Below are 18475 nucleotides of genomic sequence, written 5' to 3' on the forward strand. Positions count from 1 at the left end.
CCTGGAGGTGTTCAGTTCCAGGCTGGATGAGGCCTTGAGCACACTGGGCTGGTGGGAGGTGTCCCTGCCCATGGACAGGGAGTTGGAACTGGCTGAGCTTTGAGGTCCTTTCCAACCCAACCCATTCTGTGGTTCCAGCTTTAATGATTCCATGTTTCTACCTTTGATGCTTTATCACTTACAGGCTGCCCTGAGGGACTTTGTGGGGGCATTGATGGTGTGGTAGGAGACTTGGACAGCTCTGTCTATTCAACCTAGTTGGCTTTGGGGTCCCTCTGAGGTTCCCTATGGTGACACAGACCTTGTGTCACACCATTCTCACTTTAGGCTTTGGTTTTGGTGTTGCCTTTTGGAGACACTTGAGGAGGAACCCAACCCAAAATGTGTTGCCTTTTAGACCTGTGATTCTCTGTCTGCTGGGAAAGGTGGATTGGTCTTGGATGGGTAGAGCAGACCCTCCTTAGACAAGAGGCAAGAAAAAAAAGAAAAAGGCAAGTGGGGAAGTAAGATGGGAGGACAAAAGATGAGGGAAAAGGATCAGCCAGGTCTGGCTTTTGCCACCTGACAGGGAATCTGGGCAGGAAGGTCTGTGGTGGTGGGGAGGAGGTTTCCAGTCTGCTGCCTCCATGTCCATGAGCATCACCAGCAGCCAGGGGTTAGGTGAGATGGCAGCTTTTGCTCTGGCCAGTCTCCTCAGACAGCTTGCATGTGGCAGAGGTGCTTGAAGCTTGGAGGCTGTGGTTCTTGAAAGCTGAGGGAGGAAGAAAACCAACCCCAAATGCATTAATTTCGTTCCTTTTTATTCAAAAACCTTTGTGGGTTCTAGAGTCTTTGGGGTCCAGACTTGACTTTTGACCACATGTGGAAAGGAACAGTGTACCCCTTGGGTTTTCAAGATTTCCCCTGCTGATGTCTTGCCCTTTCATGACCTCACCACTGCTAATCTCATTCATGTTTAACTTCAGTTTGTACTCAGCTGAAGATGAGAGGCTCAGGGAAGGATCCTTGTGTCCCCCTGATGTTGTGGGGCTGAATTGTGCTGGTTGATAAAGTCTCTACCTGCCCAGGAAATGCTGTGAGACTCTCTTCTCCTTAGTCTCAGGTGATACAAGGAGAGCAAATAGCCTGAAATTGTGCCAGGAGAGGGTTAGGTTGGAGATTAGGAAAAATTTCTTTGCTGCAAGAGTGGTCAGGGGTTGGAATAGGCTGCTCTGGGAGGTGGTGGAGTCCCCATCCCTGGATCACAGGATGTCAGAGGTTGGAAGGGACCCAAAGAGATCATCCAGTCCAACCCCCCTGCCAGAGCAGGAGCATAGAATCCAGCACAGGGCACAGAGGAACACATCCAGACAGGACTTGAACATCTCCAGAGAAGGAGACTCCACAACCTCTCTGGGCAGCCTGCTCCAGGGCTCTGTGACCCTTACAGTGCAGAAGTTCCTCCTCATGTTGAGGTGGAACCTCCTGTGCTGCAGCTTACATCCATTGCTCCTTGTCCTATCCCAGGGAGCAAGTGAGCAGAGCCTGTCCCTGTCCCCTCCCTCCTGACCCCCAGCCCTCAGATATTTATAACCATTTATTAAATCCCCTCTGAGTCTTCTCTTTTCCAGACTGAACAGCCCCAAGTCCCTCAGCTTCTCCTCACCAGGCAGTGCTCCAGTCCCTAATCATCCTCCTAGCCTCTGCAGGACCCTCCCCAGCAGGTCCCTGTCCATCCTACACTGGGGAGCCCAAAACTGAACACAGTACTCAAGATGAGGTCTCAGCAGGGCAGAGCAGAGGGGGAGGAGAACCTCCCTGGCTCTGCTGGCCACACTCCTGTATGCCCCCAGGACCCCATTGGTCTTCTTGGCCCCCAGGGCACATTGCTGTCCCATGCAGAACTTGCTGCCCACCAGCACTCCCAGGTCCCTCTCCTTGGGGCTGCTCTCCAGCAGATCCCCTCCCAACCTGTCCTGCTGCAGTTTATTCTTCCTCCCCAGCTGCAGGACTCTGCACTTGTCCTTGTTGAACCTCCTTTGGTTCCTCTGTGCCCAGCTCTCAGTCTGTCCAGGTCACTCTGGAAGGCCACACAGCCTTCAGCTGTATCAGCCAAGCCTCCCAGCTTGGTGTCCTCAGCAAACTTGGAGGTGTTCAAGAAACCTGTGGCCGTGGCTCTTGGGGCCATGGTTTAGTGGTCATGGTGGTGTTGGGTTGATGGTTGGACTTGGATGATCTTGGAGGCCTTTTCCAAGTGCAACAATTCTCTGATGGAAGGCAGAATCATGCAAACAGGGCTCTTGATTTGGCTGAGTGCTGTAGGGGAAGCTTCTTGGACTCATTCCCTGCAAATTTGGCCACGTTCTTACAGGTCCAGGTAGAACTGGTGCTTGACTTGGAAGCTCATCAAACATTAATCTTTGCCTTTCAACAAGGGACTCTTTCCTCCTCCACGTTCAGACAGCACCTTCCACAAGCTGTCTTCCGTCTTCATTGAGCTCTCTGGACACTACCAGAATAAAAATATTAACTGTAGTGGTTAATAGTTGCTGTTCCCATGGCAACACTTAACTCAGCTCTTAGTAGGTAGGTGAAGGAGTTGATGATTTCCAAATATTTGCATAATAATGTAAATGTGTTTGGAATTAAATCTCCTCAGCTGCCACCACTGGGACTGCACAGACTTGGCTCTCCTGCAGGAAGCTTTCTCAAGGACAAGCAGCTCTTAGCAGTGAACTTCAACCCTTCCTGTGCAGAGGGATGGGGATGGGCATGGGCTGAGATCTTCGTGTTGGCAGTGCCCAAGCCCTGGGGAGGTCCAGCCATGGGGATAGCTCCAGGATGGGAGGAGCTGAGTTTGGAGCTCTTTAGTTTTGAGAAGAGAAGGCTGAGAGGGAATCTTACTAACATCTGTAAACATCTGAGGGGTTGGGGGTCAGGATGAAGGGGCCAGGCTCTTTGTGGTGGTGCCCACTGATAGGACAAGGAACAACAGGGACAAGCTGGAACCCAGGAGGTTCCACCTCAACATGAAAAAAAAAAAATTCTTTGTGGTGAGGGTGCTGGAGGCCTGGAGCAGGCTGCCCAGAGAGGTTGTGGAGTCTCCTTCTCTGCAGACTTTCAAGCCCCATCTGGATGGATTGCTGTGTGACCTGCCCTGGGTGATGCTGCTTTGGCAGAGGGGTTGGAGTCAATGATCTCCAGAGATCTCCCTTCCAACCCCTCTGTTCAGTTGCACCCTGGGATAGGACAAGGAGCAATGGATAGAAACTCCAGCACAGGAGGTTCCACCTCAGCATGAGGAGGAACTTCTGCAGTGTGAGGGTCACAGAGCCCTGGAGCAGGCTGCACAGGGAGGTTGTGGAGTCTCCTTCTCTGGAGACTTTCAACACCCACGTGGACACTTTCCTGTGTGACCTGCCCTGGGTGATTCTGCTTTGGCAGTGGGGTTGGACTGGATGATCTCTGGAGGTCCTTTCCAACCTCTAACATTCTATGATTCCCAGTGAGTCAATCTCTCCATTTCTACCTGGACTGTTCCATTCACTCTTTAACTCTTCAGATGTTCCTATGGACTGGGCTTTGCTGCTCCATTTTCCCAGGGACCATCCAGCACCCAGCAGCTATTTTAATTGCCTCTTAGGCAACTGGATTTGTGTGGTTGACCTTTTCTCTCCAGTTTCCAACTTCCTCAGCATCCCTCAGACATTGCTGCTCAAACCATTTCCTTTCCCAGATGGCTGTCCCTGTGTTTAACCCAACTTTTCCCAGAGCCTCCCCACCCAGCTGCTGTCTCAGACTTGGTGTTGTGCTTCAGGAAGGATGAAGACAAAGCAACCTTCATCACTGCAGGGAGAAATGTGCATTGTGGTGGCCTTGGCTTGTGCTTGCTGCAAGGGTCTGGCCCATAAACAGCCACCCTAACATCCCTCCAGCCCAGTTCACTGCCTGCCCACCCCAGCCATGGCCAGGGCACCCTGTGAGACCTTTCCTGCTGCACTCTGGGATCCTCAGAGCCTCGTTGTCCCGGAGGAGTTGTGGCTCTGGTGGTTGTAGGGCTGATCTCACAGATTCACAGAAACATTCAGGTTGGAAAAGAGCCTCAGGATCACCAAGTCCAACCCAGAACCCTGCTCTACAAGGGTCACCCCTAAACCATGGCCCCAAGCACCACATCCAAACCACCTTGAAGCACCTCCAGGGTTGGTGACTCCTCCACCTCCCTGGGCAGCTCATTCCAGTGCCTGACCACTCTTGCTGGGAAAAACTTCTTCCCACTGTTCAGTCCAAACCTACCCAATGGCAGCTTGAGGCCATTCTTGTTCTATCACTAATTACCTGTGAGAAGAGACCAGCACCAACCTCTCCACAACCTCCTTTCAGGTAGTTGTAGACATCAATGAGGTCTCCCCTGAGCCTTCTCATTTCCAAACTACACATCCCCAGCTCCTTCAGTCACTCCTCATCAGATTCATTCTCCAGGCCCTTCCCAGCTTCCTTGCCCTCCTCTACACTGGCTCCAGCACCTCCACATCTCTCTTGCATTGAGGTGCCCAAAACTGGACTCAGTACTCAAGGTGTGGCCTCACCAGAGCTGAGTCCCAGGGGACAGTCACCTCCCTGCTCCTGCTGGACAAATCATTTCTGATCCCAGCCAGGATGCCTTTGGCTTTCTTGGGCACACTGCTGGCTCCTATTCAGTTGCTTGTCCATGAGCACCCCCAGGACCCTTTCTCTCAGCAGCTTTCCAGCCACACTGCCCCAAGCCTGGAGCATTGCTTGGGGTTGTTGTGCCCCAAGTGCAGGACCTGGCACTTGGCCTTGTTGAAGTTCTCTCCATACCAAGCTGGCATGGTAGCTCCTGCTTCTGGATTTAGTGCTGGAGCTGCTTGGCTTTTCTCTGCTGCAGATTTGGAGATGCCACCAAACCACATCCTCCTTCCCAGGAGAAGAGTTGGCACGTGGCCTCCAAGAACTCCTTGTTTTTGCTGCTGGCTGCATGCCTCAGGGTCTCAGCTTGCTGTTCTCAGCTGCTCTTTGCAATTCAAATAAGACTTGAAGAAGGAAAACATTGGTTCATAGCTTGGGGTAGGGCAGCTCCAGGAGCTGCTGCCACCGTGTCACGTTGGCAGATGCCTTGAAATGCCAGGGGAAAAAAAAAAACAACCCAAGCAACCATAAGTGATTTAATTGTTCCTGACTGGGTAAACCAAATGAAGTCTATTGTCAGCCTAAGGAGACCTTTACTGAGTAGCCCTTAATATCCTGGGAAGCTGAACTACCTTGTTGAACAAATCCCTGGCAAGAGGAGGATCCACCCTGTGCTCCTCAGCCTGTGTGCAGGGAGGGCTGTGCTTGGAGCTTGTGAGCTTTGAGGAGCAGAGAAGAGCACACAGCCTGCTTCAGCCTTCCTTCCCCAGTGCACAGAAAAGGCTCTTTTGAGTGTTTCAGGTGCCATGGCATGGAGACTGCTGTGCCATCTTGGGGTGTGCAGAAATATTGTGTCAGGGCTGTCAAAATCTGGAGGAGAGTGGAAGAAAAACGATGATAACAAGAAAAAAAGAGTGGAAGTCTCTGCCTTTGGCAATTCTGCACTCCCACAGCTGAGGGTTTCTAGCATTTTTTTCCTTTAACCATCAGTGTACAAGACAGGAAAAAGAGTTTCAGAGAGTCACAGAATGGGCTGGGTTGGAAGGGACCTCAAGGCTCAGCCAGTTCCAACCCCCTGCCATGGGCAGGGACACCTCCCACCAGCCCAGGATGCTCAAGGCCACATCCAGCCTGGCCTTGAACAGGGAGGGGACATCCACAGCCTGGGCAACCTGTTCCAGTCTCTCCCCACCCTCACTCTCAACAATTTCTTCCTTATTTCCAGTCTCAATCTCCCCTTTTCCATCTCAAAGCCATTGTCCCTCCTCCTGGCACTCCCAGCCCTTGTCCAAAGTCCCTTCCCAGCTCTCCTGCAGCCCCTTCAAGAATTTCTTCCTAATCTCCAGTTAAAGGTTGGACTTGATGATCTCAAAGGTCTTTTCCCACCTGGTTGATTTTGTGATTCTCTAAGGCTCTGGTGGTACTGGGGAGGGTATTTTGTCCTTCCCCCAGGGGTTTGTTCCTAAACCATGGAGCAGTCTGGGTGGGAAGGGACCTTAGAGCTCAGCCAGTTCCAACCCCCCTGCCATGGGCAGGGACACCTCCCATTAGCCCAGGGTGCTCAGGGCCTCATCCAGCCTGGCCTTCCACACTTCCAGGGATGAGGCATCCACACCTCCTCTGCTCAGCCTGTTCCAGTGTCTCACCACTCCTCATGGAATAAGTAAAAACACTTCCAGGGCTGAGGTTTTATTGTGCTCCTTGGGAGAAGAGACAGAAATGCAACCAGAAGGCAGTAAAAGGAACTCTTAATTTCTAGCAGTGTCTGAATGGAAAGAGAATCCCCTTCTAGGTTCAGCTTTGTGGAGTGGCCTGAGGTTTTATATGGTGGCCTGATGGAGCAGCAGAGCAAATTGGCAATCCCTCAGGCTCTGGGGCTGTAGAGAAGAGCTGCAGTGGGAGCCTCCTGCCTTGTGTGCCAGGAGGTGCTGGGGGAGGATGAACATTTCATTGCCATTCAGCAGGACCATGCTGAAGGAGAGAGAAAGGGGAGATGAGGAGCCTGCTAGAGAATTGCACTAAGGAGCAGCATGAAATCTGTGGAGCCTGGGGCTTCAATCCACTTAGGAGGCTATCAGGTAGTATTGTGGGCTGTTGTTAGTTAATTTGATAGAAAAGAGGGGCTGAGAGCAAGACTTCTGGTCTGGATCAGAGGGTGACAGAATGGGGGGGGGCGGGGGGGTTGGAAGGGACCTCTGCAGATCACCGGATGTTAGGGGTTGGAAGAGACCTCTGGAGATCCTTGAATCCAACCCCTCTGCCAGAGCAGGGCCATAAGATCCAGCACAGGTGGCACAGGAACACATCCAGATGGGTCTTGAAAATCTCCAGAGGCTGCCTAGAGAGGTTGTGGAGTCTCCTTCTCTGGAGGCTTTCAAAAGCCACCTGGATGTGTTCCTGTGTGACCTTCCCTGGACTGGCTGATGTCCAGAGGTCTTTTCCAACCCCTACCATTCTGTGATTCTGTGATTCAGTCTCTGTGATGAATCTCCTCCTGGTTAAGCATCAACTATTAACTGCTACCAGGGAACGATGTCTGCTGAGCCACCCTCAGTGCTGCACAGGGAGAAGGTGGCTTTGTCTGAAGCCATGTTTGGCATCATCAAGCAGCAGTAATTAGCTAAGACAAGAGAAAAACATCCCAAACCTCAGTGACAAAAGGTTGACTCATCCTTCTGAAGGCTGGGACATCCAAAGAGATAAATGTTCCTCATAAAGCAGCCGTAGCCTTGAGCATAAATAACACCAAGAGGTTTGGAGCCAGGAGGACTCATTGCTTGCCTGCAAGAGGAAACTCTGCTCTTGGCTCAACTCACAAATTCAGAGACTCATAGAATGGTTTGGGTTGGAAGGGACCTTCAAGATCAGCCAGTTGCAACCCCCTGCCATGGGCAGGGACACCTCCCACCAGCCCAGGTTGCTCATCCAGCCTGGCCTTGAACACCTCCAGGGAGGGGACATCCACAGCCTCCCTGGGCAACCTGTGCCAGTGTCTCCAGTTAGACACCCAGAATGAAAAATCAAACAGATAATCAAGTCATGATGCTTGCCATCTGCAGGTGTCTCATCTCCTCCTTCCCCACCACCCAGTCCCAGGTACAGACACAGATGTGCAGAGCAGTTAAGATTCCCAGATGGCATTGGGTTGGAAGGGATCCTCAAAGGTCATCTTGTCCAACCCCCCCTGCAGGCTGCAGGGACATCTCCAACTGGATCAGGCTGCCCAGGGCCACATCAAGTCTGACCTTGGATGTCTTCAGTGATGGGATCTCAACCACCTCCCTGAGCAACCTGTTCCAGTGTCTCCCCACCCTCCTTGTGAAGAACTTAACTCCTGATGTCCAACATAGGTGTGGCTGGGGAAGCTGCTCCTGTTGGGAGCTTGAGAAGGAGGGTGAGGTACTGTGCAGTGAGGCTTCATCCTCTGCAGGGCTGGTGGTAGCCAGGCAGACATCCCCAGTCACACAGGCTGGTTAAACTGGAGGCTGTAAACACCCAGCACTGACTTCATGAGAAACTCCTTGAAGGGCTGGAGATGCTTCAAAAGCTTTCCTTTAAAAAAAAAAAAAAAAGGGGGGGGGGAGGGGGAAAGGAAAACATCAAACCACCAAACCCAGGAAATGTTCATTTAGGGCAACACTAAAGGAATAAAAATGAGAAGCTGGCTTTGGGAAGCTGTGATGGTTTTAAGACTGTCTGTGATTTTTCTTCACACAAAGTTGGAGCAGAGAGAGTGAAAGAATGTCAATAAATCACTCCTGGGTATAAGAAAGCAAACCAAGGATTGTGCTAAATACTTCTACTGGAGAGAGAGAAATGTTCAAGGACCACTACTCCAAACAAGGTTGGGCAGTCTGTTTTCTCTCAGTCTCTCTGCCTCCTGCTTCTCTCTCCTGGCTGAAGATAACAGATACCTGCATGCTGACCTTGACAAGCTAAGTTCAACAACCCTCTCTCTGCTTCTTGGCTCTCTTCCCTCTCTTCCCCACTCTAGAGGTGGGGGGAAGTCCTCTGGAGAAGAAGCACAGCCCCTTTCTGGGGGCCAGGGGGGCTTGGTTGTGCTTTTCTGTTGATTGTACCTGTGTCTCTTTGTACATAGAATCAGTCAGGGTTGGAAGGGACCACAAGGCTCAGCCAGTTCCAACCCCCCTGCCATGGCCAGGGACACCTCACACCACAGCAGGCTGGCCAGAGCCTCATCCAGCCTGGCTGCAAACACCTCCAGGGATGGAGCCTCAACCACCTCCCTGCACAACCCATTCCAGGCTCTCACCACCCTCATGGGGAAGAACTTCTTCCTCACATCCAGTCTGAATCTCCCCACTTGCAGCTTTATTCCATGCCCCCAGTCCTGTCACTCCCTAATAGCCTAAAAAGTCCCTCCCCAGCTTTCTTGGAGCCCCCTTCAGATCCTGGAAGGCCACAAGAAGGTCACCTCAGAGCCTTCTCTTCTCCAGACTGAACAGCCCCAACTCTCTCAGTCTGTCCTCAGAGCAGAGCAGCTCCAGCCCTCTGCTCATCCTGGTGGCCCTTCTCTGGACACCTTCCAGCATGTCCATGTCCCTCTTGGAACAGAGGCTCCAGAACTGGATGCAGTACCCCAGGTGGGGTCTCAGCAGAGCAGAGCAGAGGGGGAGAATCCCCTCCCTGGCCCTGCTGGCCACACTTCTCCTGCTGCAGCCCAGGCTCTGCTTGGCTCTCTGGGCTACTCAGTGCATTTCAGCCTAGATTGTAGTTTTGCCTCTAAAATCCAGCTTCATTTGCTTCCAGACTGAGCTAGCCTGGTTACTGTCAGTGTGGGAGGGGGATTTGAGCTCTCCCACTGTAACAGAAGCCTGGGAAGGCAGAGATAGGGCACCTGAAATCAAGGGCAACCTGTCCCAAAGCAGCATTCAGCACTGAACACATCTTCATGCTGCAGCTTTCATTGCAGGCTGAGGGTCAAGTTGCTCAAGTGTGAGTCTCAGAAGAGTAAATTTGCTCCTTTGGGGTGAATTTCCAGGTCATTGGGGGGGTGGTCCAATCCTAACCCAGGAGCTGAGAAGTTGCCTGCAGAGTGCTGCAGTTTTTTGGATGCTCTTTCTTCCTGAGCTGTTAGGTGAGGTCTGGGGATGCTCTCTGGTGTGCACTGATTTTGGGTGAGGGCAATCCAGGTCATCCCCCCCTTCCCTGGCTGGTCCTTCGCTGCAAGTCTTCTTTTTCCTCCTGGAAGCCGAAGAGCTCAGTGCTAATCAATCTCAGCGAGGCACCAGGAGATTTTGTGGCTAGAAAGAGCTTTGAAGATAAAAGTCTTTTGCTAGAGCTAATTAAATTTAATTGCATTAATCTCTTTGGTGCAGGGATCAGCATTTTGCTCCCACTTCATCCAGCCTGTCGTGACAAAGGCTCCAGCTGACATTTTGAGACCTCCCAGGTGCTTCCTAAGGCAAATTGCTGTGGTCCCTGTGTGGTCTAAAGCTCTGCTGAGGATTACAGGGAAGGGGTTTCCCTTCCTGGAGTTCACTGAATCCCAGCATGGTGAGGGCTGGAAGCTCATCCAGTCCAACACCCTGCTCAGGCAGGGCACCCACAGCAGCTTGCCCAGGAGCACAGTGGGCAGGGGGTTGTCCCTTGTGCCCATAATAGGCATAATTCACTGAGTACTTGAGGAACAGGTTAGGTAAGAGTCCCCCAGAGGAGGCTGAGACTGCTGGGGGGCAGGAGGCTAGGTCTGGTGCTCTCTCAAGCTCTCTCAGCCCTGAGACAGGTTGCTCAGTGCCCGTGGGAAGCTTGGCAGGAACTGGCTCTGCCTACCATGCAGGGTGCTGCGTGGGTGACACTGCTGCTGCCCTGTGCTGCTGGCACGTTGGCATCATCCTCCTGCTTCTGCAGGGCTCATCTCTAAAGCTTTCTCAGTTTCTGGCAAAGTCAGGTGTGCCAGGTCATGCCTGCTGGATGACTTCCCTGCTCAGAGTGAGGGCACAGAGCCACCTGGTGATGACAAACAAACTGGTGTGGGGCTGCCTGGTACAAAGGGGCACCACCACCCAGGCAGGAACCCAAGCATCTCAGGTTGGCTTTGGCCTGTGGCCACCACTGATGTCTACTTCACTAGCAAAGACCCTGTGGGGCTGGGGAGCTTCAGGCAGGAGGTTTGGGCCTGTGCTGTGTTTATGGATTTTCATATTTTTGTTGTGGTTATTACTCCACTGCTGCCATTTGTGGAGGAGCTTCTCGAGATTAAGAGAGGGAAATGCCATCTGCAGAGCTTGGCCAAGTGACAAGTTGCACTGCATGATGTCATTTACTCCAATATTTTGGAGAGTGAGGAGAGTGGAGAAAGGAGGTGGTTGCTGCTGCCTTCTCAAATGTGGAGGTAGGGAAGGAAAAGTCTCTTTTGCTTCCAGAAAAAGGGCAGCGTGAGAAAAGCAAAGGAAGTGTCCTTGGAAGTAGAGATGGAGAAGGTTCTGCTAGGAAACAGATCCTGAAGGGTACCAGGCAGGTGGGGACAGAATCCTAGAATGGCTTAGGTTGGAAGGGACCTCAGAGATCATCTACTCCAACCCTCCCACCATGGGCAGGGACACCTCTCAGCTAGACTCAGCTGCTCAGGCCCTCATCCAACCTGGCCTTGAACACCTCTAGGGAGGGGGCAGCCACAGCTTCCCTGGGCCACCTGTTCCAGAGTCTCTCTCCCCCCTCATAGTGCAGAACTTCCTCCTCAGCTCCAGTCTAACCCTGCTCTGCTTCAGCTGCAAACCATTCCCCCCTGTCCTGTCTCCAGACACCCTCAGGAAAAGTCTCTCTGCAGCCTTCCTGCAGGAATTAGAAGGCAGCTCTAAGGTCCCCCTGGAGTCTTCTGTTCTCCAGGCTGCACACCCCCAGCTCCCTCAGCCTGGCCTCACAGCAGAGCTGCTCCAGCCCTTGGAGCATCTTTGTGGCCTCCTCTGGACTCTCTCCAGCAGCTCTATGTCCTCCTGCTGGGGACACCAGAACTGGAGGCAGGATTGGAGGTGAGGTCTGAGCAGAGCAGAGCCCAGGGACAGAATCCCTTCTCCTGCCCTGCTGCCCACACTCCTCTGGCTGCAGCCCAGCACACAGCTGCCTGCTGGCCTGCAGGAGGGCACTGCTGGCTCCTGGGGAAAGGCTAAAGACAGCAAAGGATTGGTGGAGAAAAAGGGCTGTGAGCCAGCTCTGCTTTTCCTCATGATCTCTTCAGCTTTGCTCCAGGGCAGGACCAGCTCACAGGGACAGGAGAGAAGCCAATTTCCCACCAGTTCTGAGCCACATGGCATTGCACCATCCTCCTCAAACTGATGTATGTTCTGACACTTCAGCACCAGCCACATCATCTGAATCTGATCCACACTTCTGATCCCCAGTTTGCTCCCTTTGACCCAGGCTGCTTCACTGGTGGCCTTTTTTTTCCCCATTGATTCATCAACCTCATCCTCCAGGACATTCATAGAGCTTGGAATTCCCACATCATAAATACCTGAGGGGTGGGGGTCAGGATGAAGGGGCCAGGCTCTTGGTGGTGGTGCCCAGTGACAGGACAAAGAACAATGAGTACAAGCTGGGACCCAGGAGGTTCCACCTCAACAGGAGGAGAAACTTCTTTATGGTGAGGATGCTGGAGGCCTGGCTGCCCAGAGAGGTTGTAGAGTCTTCTCTGGAGACTTTCTAACACCACCTGTGTGGCCTGCCCTGAGTGATGCTGCTTTGGCAGGGGGTTGGACTGGATGCTCCCCAGAGGTCCTGTCCAACCCCTCCCATTCTGTGACTGTATGGCTGTGTCACTCAGACACTTGAGCTGTTTGACCTCTCTGGTAGAGCAGCTCTCTCCTGGCACTCTGCAATCACAAACCACCTCTGAGTGGAGTCCTTTCCCATTCCACTGAGTGTTTACTTAGATGCTGAGTTCACCAAAGTGCTTTGAAATGGCATCACTCAACCCCCTGACACTGCTGGCTGATGCAGATTAAATCAACATGAGCACAGCAGTCAGTGCAAACCAGGCAGGGCAGGAGCCAAGCACCCTGGATGTGGTTAAAATCCTCTCTGCTGCCTTTTGCTGTCCTTGTACCAGCAGTGATTGTCTTTGATCATGGGTGGCCTCCAGAGCTTCCCCACCCAGCCCAGCTCTGTGTTCAGAGAGAGGTTGTTTAGATTGGGGGTGTGCAGCCTGGAGAAGAGGAGGCTGAGAGGAGACCTCATTGCTCTCTACAGCTCCCTGAGAGGAGACTGGAGCCAGGTGGGGGTTGGGCTCTTCTCCCTAGTATCCCTTCACCCAAAGGGTTCTCAAAGGCTGGCCCAGGCTGCCCAGGGAGGTGGTTGAAACCCCATCCCTGGAGGTGTTTAAAAGACACAGAGATGTGGTGCTGAGAGCCATGGCTCAGCACCAGCCTTGGCAGAGTTAGAGAAAGGTTGGACCTGATGATCTAAAAATGTTTTCCAACCAAACTGATTCTATGATCTCTCTGGAAGCACTTTGAGCCTCCAGTTTGAGCACCCACACCCTGCTCACTCCTCTACCAGGTACATGGAGATGCCATCTCCCTTGCATCAATACCAAAAGCTGGCAGGACCCCTGGGCTCATCCTCTGAGGCATCTCAGTCCTCTCCATCCACCCATCCATCCATCTGTCCTCCATCCATCCATCCATCCATCCATCCATCCATCCATCCATCCATCCCTCCATCCATCCATCCATCCATCCATCCATCCATCCATCCACCCATCCATCCATCCATCCATCCACCCATCCACCCATCCATCCATCCACCCATCCATCCATCCATCCATCCATCCATCCATCCATCCACGCATCTATCCAACCACCCACCCATCCATCCACCCATCCATCCATCCATCCATCCATCCATCCATCCACCCATCCACCCATCCATCCATCCACCCATCCACCCATCCATCCATCCATCCACTCATCCATCCATCCCTCCATCCCTCCATCCATCTATCCCTCCCTTCATCCATCCATCTATCCACCCATCCATCCATCCGTCCCTCCACCCATCCATCCATCCCTCCACCCATCCATCCATCCCTCCATCCATCCCTCCATCCATCCATCCATCCATCCCTCCATCCATCCATTCATCCATCCATCCATCTGTCCACCCATCCCTCCATCCATCCATCCATCCACCCATCCATCCACCCATCCCTCCATCCATGCATCCATCCATCCACCCATCCACCCATCCATCCATCCATCCATCCATCCATCCATCCATCCATCCATCCATCCATCCATCCATCCACCCATCCATCCATCCATCCATCCACCCATCCCTCCATCCATCCATCCATCCCTCCATCCACCGAGGCCCCATCCTCAGCACTGGGAAGTCTGCTCCCATCCTACTCCCCTTCCAGCCCAGATTCTCAGCAGCTCCTTCTCTCTTCAATATTTCAGGATGTTCTGGGGGAAGCAGAGAGGCTCTGGAGGTGGGGAGGGCTGTACCAGCACCTTGCAGACGTGTCCTGTCCTCCCTTTGCTTCTCTCTTTTGGATCATTTCTGTCCCTGCAGCAGCTTGCTCAAGCAAAACCTGGCAGATGGGTGGCCCAGGGGGCTCTGGATATTTCTCCCCTCCAGAGGGAATGTCTTCCTTCCTCACTCCCTAGTTCTGGCAGCAGCTCCCAGGGATGGAGTCGATACTGAGGTGGCTGTGACCATCCCCCCCCTTGGTCAGGTGATAGAAGGAGAGGAAATGGCCTGAAATTGTGCCAGGGGAGGGTTAGGCTGGAGAGGAGGGAAAATTTCTTTGCTGCAAGAGTGGTCAGGGATTGGAAGAGGCTGCCCAGGGAGGTGGTGGAGTGCCCATCCCTGGAGGTGTGCAAGAAACTGCATCTGAAGGGGGCTCCAAGAAAGCTGGGGAGGGACTTTTTAGGCTATCAGGGAGTGACAGGACTGGGGGGAATGGAACAAATCTGGAAGTGGGGAGATTCAGACTGGATGTGAGGAAGAAGTTCTTCCCCATGACAGTGGTGAGAGCCTGGAATGGGTTGTGCAGGGAGGTGGTTGAGGCTCCATCCCTGGAGGTGTTTGCAGCCAGGCTGGATGAGGCTCTGGCCAGCCTGATCTGGTGTGAGGTGTCCCTGGGCATGGCAGGGGGGTTGGAACTGGCTGAGCCTTGTGGTCCCTTCCAACCCTGACTGATTCTATGGCACTTGGGGCCATGGGGGTGTTGGATCAACACCATGATGATCTTAGGGGTCTTTTCCAACCTTAATAATAATTCTGATTCTCTGATTTATGATCTCCACCTTCAGAGGGTTGCTGCTGTCAAAGCCCTGCAGAAGGTGGTGCTGGCACAAGCTCCCAGCACCCTTCAGCTCTCCTCTCCTGGGTTGCTGATTGGACTGGATGATCTCAGAGGGCTTTGCCAGCCCAAACAGTTCTGTGATTCTGTGTGGTTGCTTTGCTCTGAAAGGATGCAGAAGCAAACAGGACCAGCCCTGGAGCTGGGCTCTGGCAACAGAATCCTCCTGCCTGTGGGAACTTCTGGGTTTCAGCCTCCAGCTGCCCTTGGAAGGCTTCTCCCAAGCTAAACAATTCTCTCAGTCTCTGATTTTGGGTCTATCTTCCCTCCTGCAGTCACTCTTCCCTGCCACACATAATTCCCAAAGGATGCTGAGGTGGGAAGGGAATTTATTATCCTTCCCCACCCAGAAGCCATCCTATAAGCAGCATCACCTGGCAGAAGCCACCCAGCCCTGCCCTGTCCTGAACCCAGCAGGAATGCAGATTAGGAGACACTTTCCCTTCCCCCCTCCTCCTTTAATGATTTAATCTTAATAAGGGAGAAGCAAGGAGCTGAAATATTCATTTGCTGGCTCCTTGCTGTCCAGCAAAACCACTTCACCAGCTCTGGGCTGGAGCTTGCTGGAGACCTGCTGCTTCCTCCTTGCCCCATGGATTATGTAAGAAGGTTTTTAATAATATACATTGAGACATATGGCCCCTCAGATTTAGTCTGCACATGCAATATGCTGCCCTAAAAATAGCCCCTGGTGCTTCATGTGGTTTCCTACACCACCTTCTGCTGCTCAGGGGAGCAATGGGAGGAGGCTGAGCCCTGCACAGAGCCTGCAGCAGGGTGGGGTGGGGAGATGCCAGCTGGGGAGAGACTGCTGGCAAGGGCTGGGAGTGACAGGGCAAGGGATTTGAGCTGGGAGAGGGGAGATGGAGACTGGAGATGAGGAAGAAATTCTTTGCAGTGAGGGTGGGGAGAGACTGGAACAGGTTGCCCAGGGAGGCTGTGGATGATGTCTCCTCCCTGGAGATGTTCAGTGCCAGGCTGGATGAGGCCTTGAGCAACCTGGGCTGGTGGGGCTGACTAAGGGGAATCATAGAATTGTTCCCATTGGAGCAGACCTCTATGGTCACCAAGTCCAACCACTGACCTAACACCTCCATGGCCATTAAACCATGTCCCCAGGTGCCATGGCCACATGCAGAGGAACCTTTTGCAAGGCCGTGCAGGGAGAGGATGAGGGGGAATGGATGGAAGCTGGAAGAGGGGAGATGGAGACTGGAGATGAGGAAGAAATTCTTGAGAGTGAGGGTGGGGAGAGACTGGCACAGGTTGCCCAGGGAGGCTGTGGATGTGCCCTGCCTGGAGGGGTTCAAGGCCAGGCTGGATGGGGCTTGGAGCAAGCTGGGCTGGGGGGAGGTGTCCCTGCCCATGGCATCAAGGCCAACCTTTAACTGGAGATTAGGAAGAAGTTCTTTGAGAGTGGGGAGGCAGTGGAACAGGTTGCCCAGGGAGGCTGTGGCTGTCCTCTCCCTGGAGGTGTTCAAGGCCAGGCTGGATGTGGCTGTGAGCAACCTGCTGTAGTGTGAGGTGTCCCTGCCCGTGGCAGGGGGCTTGGAACTGGCTGAGCTCTGAGGTCCCTTCCAAGCCAAACCATTCTGTCAATCTATGGATCATGTCCCATCTCACCATGACCAGATAATTGAGTAGAGTCATGGAACTGCAGAACCACAGCATCACAGAATGTGCTGGGCTGGAGGGAACCTCTGGAGATCATCTTCTGCTACCCCCCTTGCAGTCAGCAGGGACAGCCCCAACTAGATCAGGTTGCTCAGGGCCCCATCAAGCCTGACTTTGAGTGTCTCCAGAGATGGGGCTTCCACAGAGATGGCATCTCATGGGGACCTTGGGTGCCCCTTCATGGAGCAGCTGAGGTGTGGAAGCAGTGGGAGCTGAGCCATCTGCACCCTTCAGCTAGAAGGAGCTGAGGTATCTCAAAGTTTCCTTTCATTTAAATAAAAAAATAAAAAAAAAAAAAAAAGGAAAGGGGGGAAAATCCCTTCTGGAATGCTCTGAGTGTCCCTAGAGACAGAGGAGGAACTGATTCACCTCTGGAGCTGCCACCTCAGCCTCACTCACCTTTAGCACCAGCTGGTGGCCTTTCCTGCTGGCAGCTCTTCCAGCTGCAGGGCTTTGAGTTCTGCTTTCTCAGGAGAAACCTCTGACCTCACACACCAAGTGTCTGAGGAACTGCTTCAGTGCAGCTTGTCACACACTGCTGCTGTGCTCTGCATCACCATCAGAGCCTCCAGCAGCCTTTGAGATCATCACTGATGTGCTGGAGCCACATCTGCCTGGTGTTGTCCAGCTTCTGGGCACTGGCTTAGATCATTTCCCACCTCTTGGTCCACCAGGAACCAATCCTCTTCCCCTGTTTCATCCCAACACTGATTATTCCAGGGGCCCAGGAGAACCCAAAGTCCCTGTTGCAGGCTGTCAGCAGCACTTTGAAGCTGCAAGGTTTGATGTCCCTAGTGACAGGGAAGGATTTGTAGCTGATTCCCTTTATTGCTTCCTGAGCTCTGAAGTGGGGAGCCCTGGATTGCCCACTGGGGCTCCCTTGTGCTTCCCTGCTCCTATCAAAGCTGCTTCTGGAGATGAAGGAGCTGCCTTGGCTCAGTGGAGGGAAGCTGCAACACCTTGGATGTGACTCATCCTGCTGTAGACATCTCCTTGGGATGAGATGAATCACTCTGGAGCTGCCTGGCTCCTTCCCTGACAGGAGCAGCCTGAAAATAGATTTAAGTGCCCAGAGCTGGGCTTGCCTGGAGCTTGTTTTGGTGCTTTCAGCAGCAGCAGGGACCCTGGAGGTGTCACTGCAAGCACCCACAGGACCCCAGCATGGACCATGGCAAGGAGGTCCCTTTGGAGAGGAGAGGCAGTGGTCCTTGGTGCACTCAGAAGGTTGTGAAGGGGAACAGCCTGGGAGGTGCTGTCCTGCCTTCTGGGCTCCCAGCAGGAAGGGGACAAAGTTGTAGAGTCACACAATGGGTTGGGTTGGGGAGGGGTCTTTAAAGGCCATCACGTCCAACCCCTCTGCAGTGGGCAGGGAGGGAGGAGAGACCTGTCCTGAAGATAAAGGCTTGGATGGTCTCCACCAGTCCTCTCTCTAGGCCTAGACCCTGTAGATGTCTTTCTAGCCTCTCCCCCCCACCCTGAATGCTGCATACAGCTCCTGGGAAGCAGGTAGGGAGGGTTCCCCTCCTCTACAGCACAGGCATTTCTCCAGCTGCTTTGGGCACACTTTTGTCTTCTCCAGCACCATCTTAACCCCATTCCCTTGGCCCTCCCACACATTCAGTAGTAGCTGAACCCTTCCAAAGCTTGGCCAGATGGATGAGACCACAACAGGCTCCCCCCTTCCCTGGCCACCCTCAGGCTGTGGCTTTGTCCATCTAATTTGTCCCTCTTCAGTGCAGGGGAGCAGCCAGGCTGTGCTCCTCCACACTTTGCACAGCCCTGCTGGGACTCCAGCTTCTGGAAACAGCCTCAGGTTGCCCCAGGGGCGGCTTGGTTTGGGCATGA

General features: G+C 53.2%; 1 protein-coding gene across 1 annotated transcript in view; it reads left to right on the forward strand.

The window, feature by feature from the left end:
* Window positions 1-18475, forward strand: part of LOC128978530 (acid-sensing ion channel 2) — a 718961-nt gene that overhangs the window by 638209 nt on the left and 62277 nt on the right. The gene's annotated exons all lie outside the window — the stretch shown is intronic.

Source organism: Indicator indicator, chromosome 37 (assembly GCF_027791375.1).
Source record: "Indicator indicator isolate 239-I01 chromosome 37, UM_Iind_1.1, whole genome shotgun sequence".
NCBI lineage: Eukaryota > Metazoa > Chordata > Aves > Piciformes > Indicatoridae > Indicator > Indicator indicator.